This window comes from Ranitomeya variabilis, chromosome 3 (assembly GCF_051348905.1).
Source record: "Ranitomeya variabilis isolate aRanVar5 chromosome 3, aRanVar5.hap1, whole genome shotgun sequence".
Lineage (NCBI taxonomy): Eukaryota > Metazoa > Chordata > Amphibia > Anura > Dendrobatidae > Ranitomeya > Ranitomeya variabilis.
Window position 1 is genome coordinate 375661574 of NC_135234.1, and position 12813 is coordinate 375674386.

The 12813-nt window shown below is 48.5% G+C and overlaps 33 pseudogenes; all 33 read right to left on the reverse strand.

Annotated features, from left to right (window-relative positions):
• Positions 1 to 117: 117 nt before the first annotated feature.
• Positions 118 to 293, reverse strand: LOC143760656 (U2 spliceosomal RNA; annotated as a pseudogene).
• A 177-nt stretch (positions 294 to 470) lies between these two features.
• Positions 471 to 646, reverse strand: LOC143760888 (U2 spliceosomal RNA; annotated as a pseudogene).
• Positions 647 to 823: 177 nt separating this feature from the next.
• Positions 824 to 999, reverse strand: LOC143763490 (U2 spliceosomal RNA; annotated as a pseudogene).
• A 177-nt stretch (positions 1000 to 1176) lies between these two features.
• On the reverse strand, positions 1177 to 1352 carry LOC143760407 (U2 spliceosomal RNA; annotated as a pseudogene).
• A 177-nt stretch (positions 1353 to 1529) lies between these two features.
• On the reverse strand, positions 1530 to 1705 carry LOC143760657 (U2 spliceosomal RNA; annotated as a pseudogene).
• A 177-nt stretch (positions 1706 to 1882) lies between these two features.
• On the reverse strand, positions 1883 to 2058 carry LOC143760889 (U2 spliceosomal RNA; annotated as a pseudogene).
• A 177-nt stretch (positions 2059 to 2235) lies between these two features.
• On the reverse strand, positions 2236 to 2411 carry LOC143759646 (U2 spliceosomal RNA; annotated as a pseudogene).
• Positions 2412 to 2588: 177 nt separating this feature from the next.
• Positions 2589 to 2764, reverse strand: LOC143760890 (U2 spliceosomal RNA; annotated as a pseudogene).
• Positions 2765 to 2941: 177 nt separating this feature from the next.
• Positions 2942 to 3117, reverse strand: LOC143760891 (U2 spliceosomal RNA; annotated as a pseudogene).
• Positions 3118 to 3294: 177 nt separating this feature from the next.
• On the reverse strand, positions 3295 to 3470 carry LOC143761751 (U2 spliceosomal RNA; annotated as a pseudogene).
• A 175-nt stretch (positions 3471 to 3645) lies between these two features.
• On the reverse strand, positions 3646 to 3823 carry LOC143762308 (U2 spliceosomal RNA; annotated as a pseudogene).
• Positions 3824 to 4000: 177 nt separating this feature from the next.
• On the reverse strand, positions 4001 to 4176 carry LOC143759648 (U2 spliceosomal RNA; annotated as a pseudogene).
• Positions 4177 to 5498: 1322 nt separating this feature from the next.
• LOC143760130 (U2 spliceosomal RNA) lies at positions 5499 to 5677 on the reverse strand (annotated as a pseudogene).
• A 177-nt stretch (positions 5678 to 5854) lies between these two features.
• On the reverse strand, positions 5855 to 6030 carry LOC143759649 (U2 spliceosomal RNA; annotated as a pseudogene).
• A 177-nt stretch (positions 6031 to 6207) lies between these two features.
• Positions 6208 to 6383, reverse strand: LOC143760892 (U2 spliceosomal RNA; annotated as a pseudogene).
• Positions 6384 to 6560: 177 nt separating this feature from the next.
• Positions 6561 to 6736, reverse strand: LOC143762757 (U2 spliceosomal RNA; annotated as a pseudogene).
• A 175-nt stretch (positions 6737 to 6911) lies between these two features.
• On the reverse strand, positions 6912 to 7089 carry LOC143760517 (U2 spliceosomal RNA; annotated as a pseudogene).
• Positions 7090 to 7266: 177 nt separating this feature from the next.
• LOC143760178 (U2 spliceosomal RNA) lies at positions 7267 to 7442 on the reverse strand (annotated as a pseudogene).
• A 174-nt stretch (positions 7443 to 7616) lies between these two features.
• LOC143762630 (U2 spliceosomal RNA) lies at positions 7617 to 7795 on the reverse strand (annotated as a pseudogene).
• A 177-nt stretch (positions 7796 to 7972) lies between these two features.
• LOC143818797 (U2 spliceosomal RNA) lies at positions 7973 to 8148 on the reverse strand (annotated as a pseudogene).
• Positions 8149 to 8324: 176 nt separating this feature from the next.
• On the reverse strand, positions 8325 to 8501 carry LOC143762330 (U2 spliceosomal RNA; annotated as a pseudogene).
• Positions 8502 to 8678: 177 nt separating this feature from the next.
• Positions 8679 to 8854, reverse strand: LOC143761558 (U2 spliceosomal RNA; annotated as a pseudogene).
• A 177-nt stretch (positions 8855 to 9031) lies between these two features.
• On the reverse strand, positions 9032 to 9207 carry LOC143762078 (U2 spliceosomal RNA; annotated as a pseudogene).
• A 177-nt stretch (positions 9208 to 9384) lies between these two features.
• On the reverse strand, positions 9385 to 9560 carry LOC143761799 (U2 spliceosomal RNA; annotated as a pseudogene).
• Positions 9561 to 9737: 177 nt separating this feature from the next.
• On the reverse strand, positions 9738 to 9913 carry LOC143760894 (U2 spliceosomal RNA; annotated as a pseudogene).
• A 177-nt stretch (positions 9914 to 10090) lies between these two features.
• LOC143763501 (U2 spliceosomal RNA) lies at positions 10091 to 10266 on the reverse strand (annotated as a pseudogene).
• A 177-nt stretch (positions 10267 to 10443) lies between these two features.
• LOC143760793 (U2 spliceosomal RNA) lies at positions 10444 to 10619 on the reverse strand (annotated as a pseudogene).
• Positions 10620 to 10796: 177 nt separating this feature from the next.
• Positions 10797 to 10972, reverse strand: LOC143763512 (U2 spliceosomal RNA; annotated as a pseudogene).
• Positions 10973 to 11149: 177 nt separating this feature from the next.
• Positions 11150 to 11325, reverse strand: LOC143761961 (U2 spliceosomal RNA; annotated as a pseudogene).
• A 177-nt stretch (positions 11326 to 11502) lies between these two features.
• LOC143762796 (U2 spliceosomal RNA) lies at positions 11503 to 11678 on the reverse strand (annotated as a pseudogene).
• A 177-nt stretch (positions 11679 to 11855) lies between these two features.
• LOC143760896 (U2 spliceosomal RNA) lies at positions 11856 to 12031 on the reverse strand (annotated as a pseudogene).
• Positions 12032 to 12208: 177 nt separating this feature from the next.
• Positions 12209 to 12384, reverse strand: LOC143763524 (U2 spliceosomal RNA; annotated as a pseudogene).
• A 177-nt stretch (positions 12385 to 12561) lies between these two features.
• Positions 12562 to 12737, reverse strand: LOC143760805 (U2 spliceosomal RNA; annotated as a pseudogene).
• Between the last annotated feature and the right edge of the window lie 76 nt (positions 12738 to 12813).

Consider the following 12813-nt stretch of genomic DNA (forward strand, 5'->3'; position numbering starts at 1 on the left):
GACATAGCAAAAGATTGCCGCAGGGAAGACATTTTCCAAAAACTCTGGAAGCTCTGTAGATGACAGTTCTGCGGTGTGCGTGTGTTCAAGCAGTGCACAACGCGTTTTGAATCTGCATAACCACACCCTCCATCCCCATTGTGACAGCACGTGAAGGTTCCGTGTGACAAAGCAAGCTCCATTTCCAGCTCCCTATTCCAAAAATCTATTTAATATATGGTCCCCAAATAGGGGACGTATCAGATAAGAACAGACACTACGCTTGATCTTGAGCCATTTGGCCGAGAAGCGATGATCAGAAATGGTTTGCCACTTGGGCCGCACCAAGGCCTACAACCGAAACCCACTGTGGAGACATAGCAAAAGATTGCCGCAGGGAAGACATTTTCCAAAAACTCGGGAAGCTCTGTAGATGACAGTTCTGCGGTGTGCGTGTGTTCAAGCTGTGCACAACACGTTTTGAATCTGCATAACCACACCCTCCATCCCCATTGTGACAGCACGTGAAGGTTCCGTGTGACAAAGCAAGCTCCATTTCCAGCTCCCTATTCCAAAAATCCATTTAATATATGGTCCCCAAATAGGGGACGTATCAGATAAGAACAGACACTACGCTTGATCTTGAGCCATTTGGCCGAGAAGCGATGATCAGAAATGGTTTGCCACTTGGGCCGCACCAAGGCCTAAAACCGAAACCCACTGTGGAGACATAGCAAAAGATTGCCGCAGGGAAGACATTTTCCAGAAACTCTGGAAGCTCTGTCGATGACAGTTCTGCGGTGTGCGTGTGTTCAAGCAGTGCACAACGCGTTTTGAATCTGCATAACCACACCCTCCATCCCCATTGTGACAGCACGTGAAGGTTCCGTGCGACGAAGCAAGCTCCATTTCCAGCTCCCTATTCCAAAAATCCATTTAATATATGGTCCCCAAATAGGGGACGTATCAGATAAGAACAGACACTACGCTTGATCTTGAGCCATTTGGCCGAGAAGCGATGATCAGAAATGGTTTGCCACTTGGGCCACACCAAGGCCTACAACCGAAACCCACTGTGGAGACATAGCAAAAGATTGCCGCAGGGAAGACATTTTCCAGAAACTCTGGAAGCTCTGTAGATGACAGTTCTGCGGTGTGCGTGTGTTCAAGCTGTGCACAACGCGTTTTGAATCTGCATAACCACACCCTCCATCCCCATTGTGACAGTACGTGAAGGTTCCGTGCGACAAAGCAAGCTCCATTTCCAGCTCCCTATTCCAAAAATCTATTTAATATATGGTCCCCAAATAGGGGACGTATCAGATAAGAACAGACACTACACTTGATCTTGAGCCATTTGGCCGAGAAGCGATGATCAGAAATGGTTTGCCACTTGGGCCGCACCAAGGCCTACAACCGAAACCCACTGTGGAGACATAGCAAAAGATTGCCGCAGGGAAGACATTTTCCAAAAACTCTGGAAGCTCTGTAGATGACAGTTCTGCGGTGTGCGTGTGTTCAAGCAGTGCACAACGCGTTTTGAATCTGCATAACCACACCCTCCATCCCCATTGTGACAGCACGTGAAGGTTCCGTGTGACAAAGCAAGCTCCATTTCCAGCTCCCTATTCCAAAAATCTATTTAATATATGGTCCCCAAATAGGGGACGTATCAGATAAGAACAGACACTACGCTTGATCTTGAGCCATTTGGCCGAGAAGCGATGATCAGAAATGGTTTGCCACTTGGGCCGCACCAAGGCCTACAACCGAAACCCACTGTGGAGACATAGCAAAAGATTGCCGCAGGGAAGACATTTTCCAAAAACTCGGGAAGCTCTGTAGATGACAGTTCTGCGGTGTGCGTGTGTTCAAGCTGTGCACAACACGTTTTGAATCTGCATAACCACACCCTCCATCCCCATTGTGACAGCACGTGAAGGTTCCGTGTGACAAAGCAAGCTCCATTTCCAGCTCCCTATTCCAAAAATCCATTTAATATATGGTCCCCAAATAGGGGACGTATCAGATAAGAACAGACACTACGCTTGATCTTGAGCCATTTGGCCGAGAAGCGATGATCAGAAATGGTTTGCCACTTGGGCCGCACCAAGGCCTAAAACCGAAACCCACTGTGGAGACATAGCAAAAGATTGCCGCAGGGAAGACATTTTCCAGAAACTCTGGAAGCTCTGTCGATGACAGTTCTGCGGTGTGCGTGTGTTCAAGCTGTGCACAACGCGTTTTGAATCTGCATAACCACACCCTCCATCCCCATTGTGACAGCACGTGAAGGTTCCGTGCGACAAAGCAAGCTCCATTTCCAGCTCCCTATTCCAAAAATCTATTTAATATATGGTCCCCAAATAGGGGACGTATCAGATAAGAACAGACACTACGCTTGATCTTGAGCCATTTGGCCGAGAAGCGATGATCAGAAATGGTTTGCCACTTGGGCCGCACCAAGGCCTACAACCGAAACCCACTGTGGAGACATAGCAAAAGATTGCCGCAGGGAAGACATTTTCCAGAAACTCTGGAAGCTCTGTCGATGACAGTTCTGCAGTGTGCGTGTGTTCAAGCTGTGCACAACGCGTTTTGAATCTGCATAACCACACCCTCCATCCCCATTGTGACAGCACGTGAAGGTTCCGTGTGACAAAGCAAGCTCCATTTCCAGCTCCCTATTCCAAAAATCCATTTAATATATGGTCCCCAAATAGGGGACGTATCAGATAAGAACAGACACTACGCTTGATCTTGAGCCATTTGGCCGAGAAGCGATGATCAGAAATGGTTTACCACTTGGGCCGCACCAAGGCCTACAACCGAAACCCACTGTGGAGACATAGCAAAAGATTGCCGCAGGGAAGACATTTTCCAGAAACTCTGGAAGTTCTGTAGATGATAGTTCTGCGGTGTGCGTGTGTTCAAGCTGTGCACAACGCGTTTTGAATCTGCATAACCACACCCTCCATCCCCATTGTGACAGCACGTGAAGGTTCCGTGTGACAAAGCAAGCTCCATTTCCAGCTCCCTATTCCAAAAATCCATTTAATATATGGTCCCCAAATAGGGGACGTATCAGATAAGAACAGACACTACGCTTGATCTTGAGCCATTTGGCCGAGAAGCGATGATCAGAAATGGTTTGCCACTTGGGCCGCACCAAGGCCTACAACCGAAACCCACTGTGGAGACATAGCAAAAGATTGCCGCAGGGAAGACATTTTCCAGAAACTCTGGAAGTTCTGTAGATGATAGTTCTGCGGTGTGCGTGTGTTCAAGCTGTGCACAACGCGTTTTGAATCTGCATAACCACACCCTCCATCCCCATTGTGACAGCACGTGAAGGTTCCGCGCGACAAAGCAAGCTCCATTTCCAGCTCCCTATTCCAAAAATCTATTTAATATATGGTCCCCAAATAGGGGACATATCAGATAAGAGCAGACACTACGCTTGATCTTGAGCCATTTGGCCAAGAAGCGATGATCAGAAATGGTTTGCCACTTGGGCCGCACCAAGGCCTACAACCGAAACCCACTGTGGAGACATAGCAAAAGATTGCCGCAGGGAAGACATTTTCCAGAAACTCTGGAAGCTCTGTCGATGACAGTTCTGCGGTGTGCGTGTGTTCAAGCTGTGCACAACGCGTTTTGAATCTGCATAACCACACCCTCCATCCCCATTGTGACAGCATGTGAAGGTTCCGTCCGACGAAGCAAGCTCCATTTCCAGCTCCGTTTTCCAAAAATCCATTTAATATATGGTCCCCAAATAGGGGACGTATCAGATAAGAACAGACACAACGCTTGATCTTGAGCCATTTGGCCGAGAAGCGATGATCAGAAATGGTTTGCCACTTGGGCCGCACCAAGGCCTAAAACCGAAACCCACTGTGGAGACATAGCAAAAGATTGCCGCAGGGAAGACATTTTCCAGAAACTCTGGAAGCTCTGTCGATGACAGTTCTGCGGTGTGCGTGTGTTCAAGCTGTGCACAACGCGTTTTGAATCTGCATAACCACACCCTCCATCCCCATTGTGACAGCACGTGAAGGTTCCGTGCGACAAAGCAAGCTCCATTTCCAGCTCCCTATTCCAAAAATCTATTTAATATATGGTCCCCAAATAGGGGACGTATCAGATAAGAACAGACACTACGCTTGATCTTGAGCCATTTGGCCGAGAAGCGATGATCAGAAATGGTTTGCCACTTGGGCCGCACCAAGGCCTACAACCGAAACCCACTGTGGAGACATAGCAAAAGATTGCCGCAGGGAAGACATTTTCCAAAAACTCTGGAAGCTCTGTAGATGACAGTTCTGCGGTGTGCGTGTGTTCAAGCTGTGCACAACGCGTTTTGAATCTGCATAACCACACCCTCCATCCCCATTGTGACAGCACGTGAAGGTTCCGTGTGACAAATAGTGTTGAGCGATACCGTCCGATACTTGAAAGTATCGGTATCGGAAAGTATCGGCCGATACCGGCAAAATATCGGATCCAATCCGATACCGATACCCGATACCAATACAAGTCAATGGGACTCAGGTATCGGACGGTATTCCTGATGGTTCCCAGGGTCTGAAGGAGAGGAAACTCTCCTTCAGGCCCTGGGAACCATATAAATGTGTAAAAGAAAGAATTAAAATAAAAAAAATCGCTATACTCACCTGTCCGACGCAGCCGGGACCTCGGCGATTGTAAGCGGCAGCGTTGTTTCTTTAAAATTCGCGCTTTTACTTGCTTACGTGAATTCCCGGCTTCTGATTGGTCAGGGCGGCCATGTTGCCGGGACTCGGACCAATCACAGCAAGCCGTGACGAAATTACGTCACGGCTTGCTGTGATTGGTCCGCGTCCCGGCAATATGGCGCCGTGACCAATCACAAGCCGTGACGTCACGGGAGGCTGGACACGCGCGCTTTTCAAAATAAGCGCGTGTCCAGCCTCCCGTGACGTCACGGCTTGTGATTGGTTAATGGCGGCCATGTTCCTGGGACGCGGACCAATCACAGCAAGCCGTGACGTAATTTCGTCACGGCTTGCTGTGATTGGTCCGCATCCCGGCAATATGGCGCCGTGACCAATCACAAGCCGTGACGTCACGGGAGGCTGGACACGCGCGCTTTTCAAAATAAGCGCGTGTCCAGCCTCCCGTGACGTCACGGCTTGTGATTGGTTAATGGCGGCCATGTTGCCGGGACGCGGACCAATCACAGCAAGCCGTGACGTAATTTCGTCACGGCTTGCTGTGATTGGTCCGAGTCCCGGCAACATGGCCGCCCTGACCAATCAGAAGCCGGGAATTCACGTAAGCAAGTAAAAGCGCGAATTTTAAAGAAACAACGCTGCCGCTTACAATCGCCGAGGTCCCGGCTGCGTCGGACAGGTGAGTATAGCGATTTTTTTTATTTTAATTCTTTCTTTTACACCTTTTTACATTAATGTTGTTTCGATACCGATATCCGATATTACAAAAATATCGGATCTCGGTATCGGAAATTCCGATACAGCAAGTATCGGCCGATACCCGATACTTGCAGCATCGGAATGCTCAACACTAGTGACAAAGCAAGCTCCATTTCCAGCTCCCTATTCCAAAAATCCATTTAATATATGGTCCCCAAATAGGGGACGTATCAGATAAGAACAGACACTACGCTTGATCTTGAGCCATTTGGCCGAGAAGCGATGATCAGAAATGGTTTGCCACTTGGGCCGCACCAAGGCCTAAAACCGAAACCCACTGTGGAGACATAGCAAAAGATTGCCGCAGGGAAGACATTTTCCAGAAACTCTGGAAGCTCTGTCGATGACAGTTCTGCGGTGTGCGTGTGTTCAAGCTGTGCACAACGCGTTTTGAATCTGCATAACCACACCCTCCATCCCCATTGTGACAGCACGTGAAGGTTCCGTGCGACAAAGCAAGCTCCATTTCCAGCTCCCTATTCCAAAAATCTATTTAATATATGGTCCCCAAATAGGGGACGTATCAGATAAGAACAGACACTACGCTTGATCTTGAGCCATTTGGCCGAGAAGCGATGATCAGAAATGGTTTGCCACTTGGGCCGCACCAAGGCCTACAACCGAAACCCACTGTGGAGACATAGCAAAAGATTGCCGCAGGGAAGACATTTTCCAGAAACTCTGGAAGCTCTGTCGATGACAGTTCTGCAGTGTGCGTGTGTTCAAGCTGTGCACAACGCGTTTTGAATCTGCATAACCACACCCTCCATCCCCATTGTGACAGCACGTGAAGGTTCCGTGTGACAAAGCAAGCTCCATTTCCAGCTCCCTATTCCAAAAATCCATTTAATATATGGTCCCCAAATAGGGGACGTATCAGATAAGAACAGACACTACGCTTGATCTTGAGCCATTTGGCCGAGAAGCGATGATCAGAAATGGTTTGCCACTTGGGCCGCACCAAGGCCTACAACCGAAACCCACTGTGGAGACATAGCAAAAGATTGCCGCAGGGAAGACATTTTCCAGAAACTCTGGAGGTTCTGTAGATGATAGTTCTGCGGTGTGCGTGTGTTCAAGCTGTGCACAACGCGTTTTGAATCTGCATAACCACACCCTCCATCCCCATTGTGACAGCACGTGAAGGTTCCGTGCGACAAAGCATGCTCCATTTCCAGCTCCCTATTCCAAAAATCTATTTAATATATGGTCCCCAAATAGGGGACATATCAGATAAGAGCAGACACTACGCTTGATCTTGAGCCATTTGGCCAAGAAGCGATGATCAGAAATGGTTTGCCACTTGGGCCGCACCAAGGCCTACAACCGAAACCCACTGTGGAGACATAGCAAAAGATTGCCGCAGGGAAGACATTTTCCAGAAACTCTGGAAGCTCTGTCGATGACAGTTCTGCGGTGTGCGTGTGTTCAAGCTGTGCACAACGCGTTTTGAATCTGCATAACCACACCCTCCATCCCCATTGTGACAGCATGTGAAGGTTCCGTCCGACGAAGCAAGCTCCATTTCCAGCTCCGTTTTCCAAAAATCCATTTAATATATGGTCCCCAAATAGGGGACGTATCAGATAAGAACAGACACTACGCTTGATCTTGAGCCATTTGGCAGAGAAGCGATGATCAGAAATGGTTTGCCACTTAGGCCTCACCAAGGCCTACAACCGTAACCCACTGTGGAGACATAGCAAAAGATTGCCGCAGGGAAGACATTTTCCAGAAACCCTGGAAGCTCTGTAGATGACAGTTCTGCGGTGTGCGTGTGTTCAAGCTGTGCACAACGCATTTTGAATCTGCATAACCACACCCTCCATCCTCATTGTGACAGCACGTGAAGGTTCTGTGCGACAAAGCAAGCTCCATTTCCAGCTCCCTATTCCAAAAATCTATTTAATATATGGTCCCCAAATAGGGGACGTATCAGATAAGAACAGACACTACGCTTGATCTTGAGCCATTTGGCCGAGAAACGATGATCAGAAATGGTTTGCCACTTGGGCCGCACCAAGGCCTACAACCGAAACCCACTGTGGAGACATAGCAAAAGATTGCCGCAGGGAAGACATTTTCCAGAAACTCTGGAAGCTTTGTCGATGACAGTTCTGCGGTGTGCGTGTGTTCAAGCTGTGCACAACGCGTTTTGAATCTGCATAATCACACCCTCCATCCCCATTGTGACAGCACGTGAAGGTTCCGTGTGACAAAGCAAGCTCCATTTCCAGCTCCCTATTCCAAAAATCCATTTAATATATGGTCCCCAAATAGGGGACGTATCCGAGAAGAACAGACACTACGCTTGATCTTGAGCCATTTGGCCGAGAAGCGATGATCAGAAATGGTTTGCCACTTGGGCCGCCCCAAGGCCTACAACTGAAACCCACTGTGGAGACATAGCAAAAGATTGCCGCAGGGAAGACATTTTCCAGAAACTCTGGAATCTCTGTAGATGACAGTTCTGCGGTGTGCGTGTGTTCAAGCTGTGCACAACGCGTTTTGAATCTGCATAACCACACCCTCCATCCCCATTGTGACAGCACGTGAAGGTTCCGTGCGACAAAGCAAGCTCCATTTCCAGCTCCCTATTCCAAAAATCCATTTAATATATTGTCCCCAAATAGGGGACGTATCAGATAAGAACAGACACTACGCTTGATCTTGAGCCATTTGGCCGAGAAGCGATGATCAGAAATGGTGTGCCACTTGGGCCGCACCAAGGCCTACAACCGAAACCCACTGTGGAGACATAGCAAAAGATTGCCGCAGGGAAGACATTTTCCAGAAACTCTGGAAGTTCTGTAGATGACAGTTCTGCGGTGTGCGTGTGTTCAAGCTGTGCACAACGCGTTTTGAATCTGCATAACCACACCCTCCATCCCCATTGTGACAGCAAGTGAAGGTTCCGTGCGACAAAGCAAGCTCCATTTCCAGTTCCCTATTCCAAAAATCCATTTAATATATGGTCCCCAAATAGGGTACGTATCAGATAAGAACAGACACTACGCTTGATCTTGAGCCATTTGGCCGAGAAGCGATGATCAGAAATGGTTTGCCACTTGGGCCGCACCAAGGCCTACAACCGAAACCCACTGTGGAGACATAGCAAAAGATTGCCGCAGGGAAGACATTTTCCAGAAACTCTGGAAGCTCTGTAGATGACAGTTCTGCGGTGTGCGTGTGTTCAAGCTGTGCACAACGCGTTTTGAATCTGCATAACCACACCCTCCATCCCCATTGTGACAGCACGTGAAGGTTCCGTGCGACAAAGCAAGCTCCATTTCCAGCTCCCTATTCCAAAAATCCATTTAATATATGGTCCCCAAATAGGGGACGTATCAGATAAGAACAGACTCTACGCTTGATCTTGAGCCATTTGGCCGAGAAGCGATGATCAGAAATGGTTTGCCACTTGGGCCGCACCAAGGCCTACAACCGAAACCCACTGTGGAGACATAGCAAAAGATTGCCGCAGGGAAGACATTTTCCAGAAACTTTGGAAGCTCTGTAGATGACAGTTCTGCGGTGTGCGTGTGTTCAAGCTGTATACAACGCGTTTCGAATCTGCATAACCACACCCTCCATCCCCATTGTGACAGCACGTGAAGGTTCCGTGCGACAAAGCAAGCTCCATTGCCAGCTCCCTATTCCAAAAATCCATTTAATATATGGTCCCCAAATAGGGGACGTATCAGATAAGAACAGACTCTACGCTTGATCTTGAGCCATTTGGCCGAGAAGCGATGATCAGAAATGGTTTGCCATTTGGGCCGCACCAAGGCCTACAACCGAAACCCACTGTGGAGACATAGCAAAAGATTGCCGCAGGGAAGACATTTTCCAGAAACTCTGGAAGCTCTGTAGATGACAGTTCTGCGGTGTGCGTGTGTTCAAGCTGTGCACAACGCGTTTTGAATCTGCATAACCACACCCTCCATCCCCATTGTGACAGCACGTGAAGGTTCCGTGCGACAAAGCAAGCTCCATTTCCAGCATCCTATTCCAAAAATCCATTTAATATATGGTCCCCAAATAGGGGACGTATCAGATAAGAACAGACTCTACGCTTGATCTTGAGCCATTTGGCCGAGAAGCGATGATCAGAAATGGTTTGCCACTTGGGCCGCACCAAGGCCTACAACCGAAACCCACTGTGGAGACTTAGCAAAAGATTGCCGCAGGGAAGACATTTTCCAGAAACTCTGGAAGCTCTGTAGATGACAGTTCTGCGGTGTGCGTGTGTTCAAGCTGTGCACAACGCGTTTCGAATCTGCATAACCACACCCTCCATCCCCATTGTGACAGCACGTGAAGGTTCCGTGTGACAAAGCAAGCTCCATTTCCAGCTCCCTATTCCAAAAATCCATTTAATATATGGTCCCCAAATAGGGGACGTATCAGATAAGAACAGACACTACGCTTGATCTTGAGCCATTTGGCCGAGAAGCGATGATCAGAAATGGTTTGCCACTTGGGCCGCACCAAGGCCTACAACCGAAACCCACTGTGGAGACATAGCAAAAGATTGCCGCAGGGAAGACATTTTCCAGAAACTCTGGAAGCTCTGTCGATGACAGTTCTGTGGTGTGCGTGTGTTCAAGCTGTGCACAACGCGTTTTGAATCTGCATAACCACACCCTCCATCCCCATTGTGACAGCACGTGAAGGTTCCGTGCGACGAAGCAAGCTCCATTTCCAGCTCCCTATTCCAAAAATCCATTTAATATATGGTCCCCAAATAGGGGACGTATCAGATAAGAACAGACACTACGCTTGATCTTGAGCCATTTGGCCGAGAAGCGATGATCAGAAATGGTTTGCCACTTGGGCCACACCAAGGCCTACAACCGAAACCCACTGTGGAGACATAGCAAAAGATTGCCGCAGGGAAGACATTTTCCAGAAACTCTGGAAGCTCTGTAGATGACAGTTCTGCTGTGTGCGTGTGTTCAAGCTGTGCACAACGCGTTTTGAATCTGCATAACCACACCCTCCATCCCCATTGTGACAGCACGTGAAGGTTCCGTGCGACAAAGCAAGCTCCATTTCCAGCTCCCTATTCCAAAAATCTATTTAATATATGGTCCCCAAATAGGGGACGTATCAGATAAGAACAGACACTACACTTGATCTTGAGCCATTTGGCCGAGAAGCGATGATCAGAAATGGTTTGCCACTTGGGCCGCACCAAGGCCTACAACCGAAACCCACTGTGGAGACATAGCAAAAGATTGCCGCAGGGAAGACATTTTCCAAAAACTCTGGAAGCTCTGTAGATGACAGTTCTGCGGTGTGCGTGTGTTCAAGCTGTGCACAACGCGTTTTGAATCTGCATAACCACACCCTCCATCCCCATTGTGACAGCACGTGAAGGTTCCGTGCGACGAAGCAAGCTCCATTTCCAGCTCCCTATTCCAAAAATCCATTTAATATATGGTCCCCAAATAGGGGACGTATCAGATAAGAACAGACACTACGCTTGATCTTGAGCCATTTGGCCGAGAAGCGATGATCAGAAATGGTTTGCCACTTGGGCCGCACCAAGGCCTACAACCGAAACCCACTGTGGAGACATAGCAAAAGATTGCCGCAGGGAAGACATTTTCCAGAAACCCTGGAAGTTCTGTAGATGATAGTTCTGCGGTGTGCGTGTGTTCAAGCTGTGCACAACGCGTTTTGAATCTGCATAACCACACCCTCCATCCCCATTGTGACAGCACGTGAAGGTTCCGTGCGACAAAGCAAGCTCCATTTCCAGCTCCCTATTCCAAAAATCTATTTAATATATGGTCCCCAAATAGGGGACATATCAGATAAGAGCAGACACTACGCTTGATCTTGAGCCATTTGGCCAAGAAGCGATGATCAGAAATGGTTTGCCACTTGGGCCGCACCAAGGCCTACAACCGAAACCCACTGTGGAGACATAGCAAAAGATTGCCGCAGGGAAGACATTTTCCAGAAACTCTGGAAGCTCTGTCGATGACAGTTCTGCGGTGTGCGTGTGTTCAAGCTGTGCACAACGCGTTTTGAATCTGCAAAACCACACCCTCCATCCCCATTGTGACAGCACATGAAGGTTCCGTGCGACAAAGCAAGCTCCATTTCCAGCTCCCTATTCCAAAAATCTATTTAATATATGGTCCCCAAATAGGGGACGTATCAGATAAGAACAGACACTACGCTTGATCTTGAGCCATTTGGCCGAGAAGCGATGATCAGAAATGGTTTGCCACTTGGGCCGCACCAAGGCCTACAACCGAAACCCACTGTGGAGACATAGCAAAAGATTGCCGCAGGGAAGACATTTTCCAGAAACTCTGGAAGTTCTGTAGATGATAGTTCTGCGGTGTGCTTTTGTTCAAGCTGTGCACAACGCGTTTTGAATCTGCATAACCACACCCTCCATCCCCATTGTGACAGCACGTGAAGGTTCCGTGTGACAAAGCAAGCTCCATTTCCAGCTCCCTATTCCAAAAATCCATTTAATATATGGTCCCCAAATAGGGGACGTATCAGATAAGAACAGACACTACGCTTGATCTTGAGCCATTTGGCCGAGAAGCGATGATCAGAAATGGTTTGCCACTTGGGCCGCACCAAGGCCTACAACCGAAACCCACTGTGGAGACATAGCAAAAGATTGCCGCAGGGAAGACATTTTCCAGAAACTCTGGAAGCTCTGTAGATGACAGTTCTGCGGTGTGCGTGTGTTCAAGCTGTGCACAACGCGTTTTGAATCTGCATAACCACACCCTCCATCCCCATTGTGACAGCACGTGAAGGTTCCGTGCGACGAAGCAAGCTCCATTTCCAGCTCCCTATTCCAAAAATCCATTTAATATATGGTCCCCAAATAGGGGACGTATCAGATAAGAACAGACACTACGCTTGATCTTGAGCCATTTGGCCGAGAAGCGATGATCAGAAATGGTTTGCCACTTGGGCCACACCAAGGCCTACAACCGAAACCCACTGTGGAGACATAGCAAAAGATTGCCGCAGGGAAGACATTTTCCAGAAACTCTGGAAGCTCTGTAGATGACAGTTCTGCGGTGTGCGTGTGTTCAAGCTGTGCACAACGCGTTTTGAATCTGCATAACCACACCCTCCATCCCCATTGTGACAGCACGTGAAGGTTCCGTGCGACAAAGCAAGCTCCATTTCCAGCTCCCTATTCCAAAAATCTATTTAATATATGGTCCCCAAATAGGGGACGTATCAGATAAGAACAGACACTACACTTGATCTTGAGCCATTTGGCCGAGAAGCGATGATCAGAAATGGTTTGCCACTTGGGCCGCACCAAGGCCTACAACCGAAACCCACTGTGGAGACATAGCAAAAGATT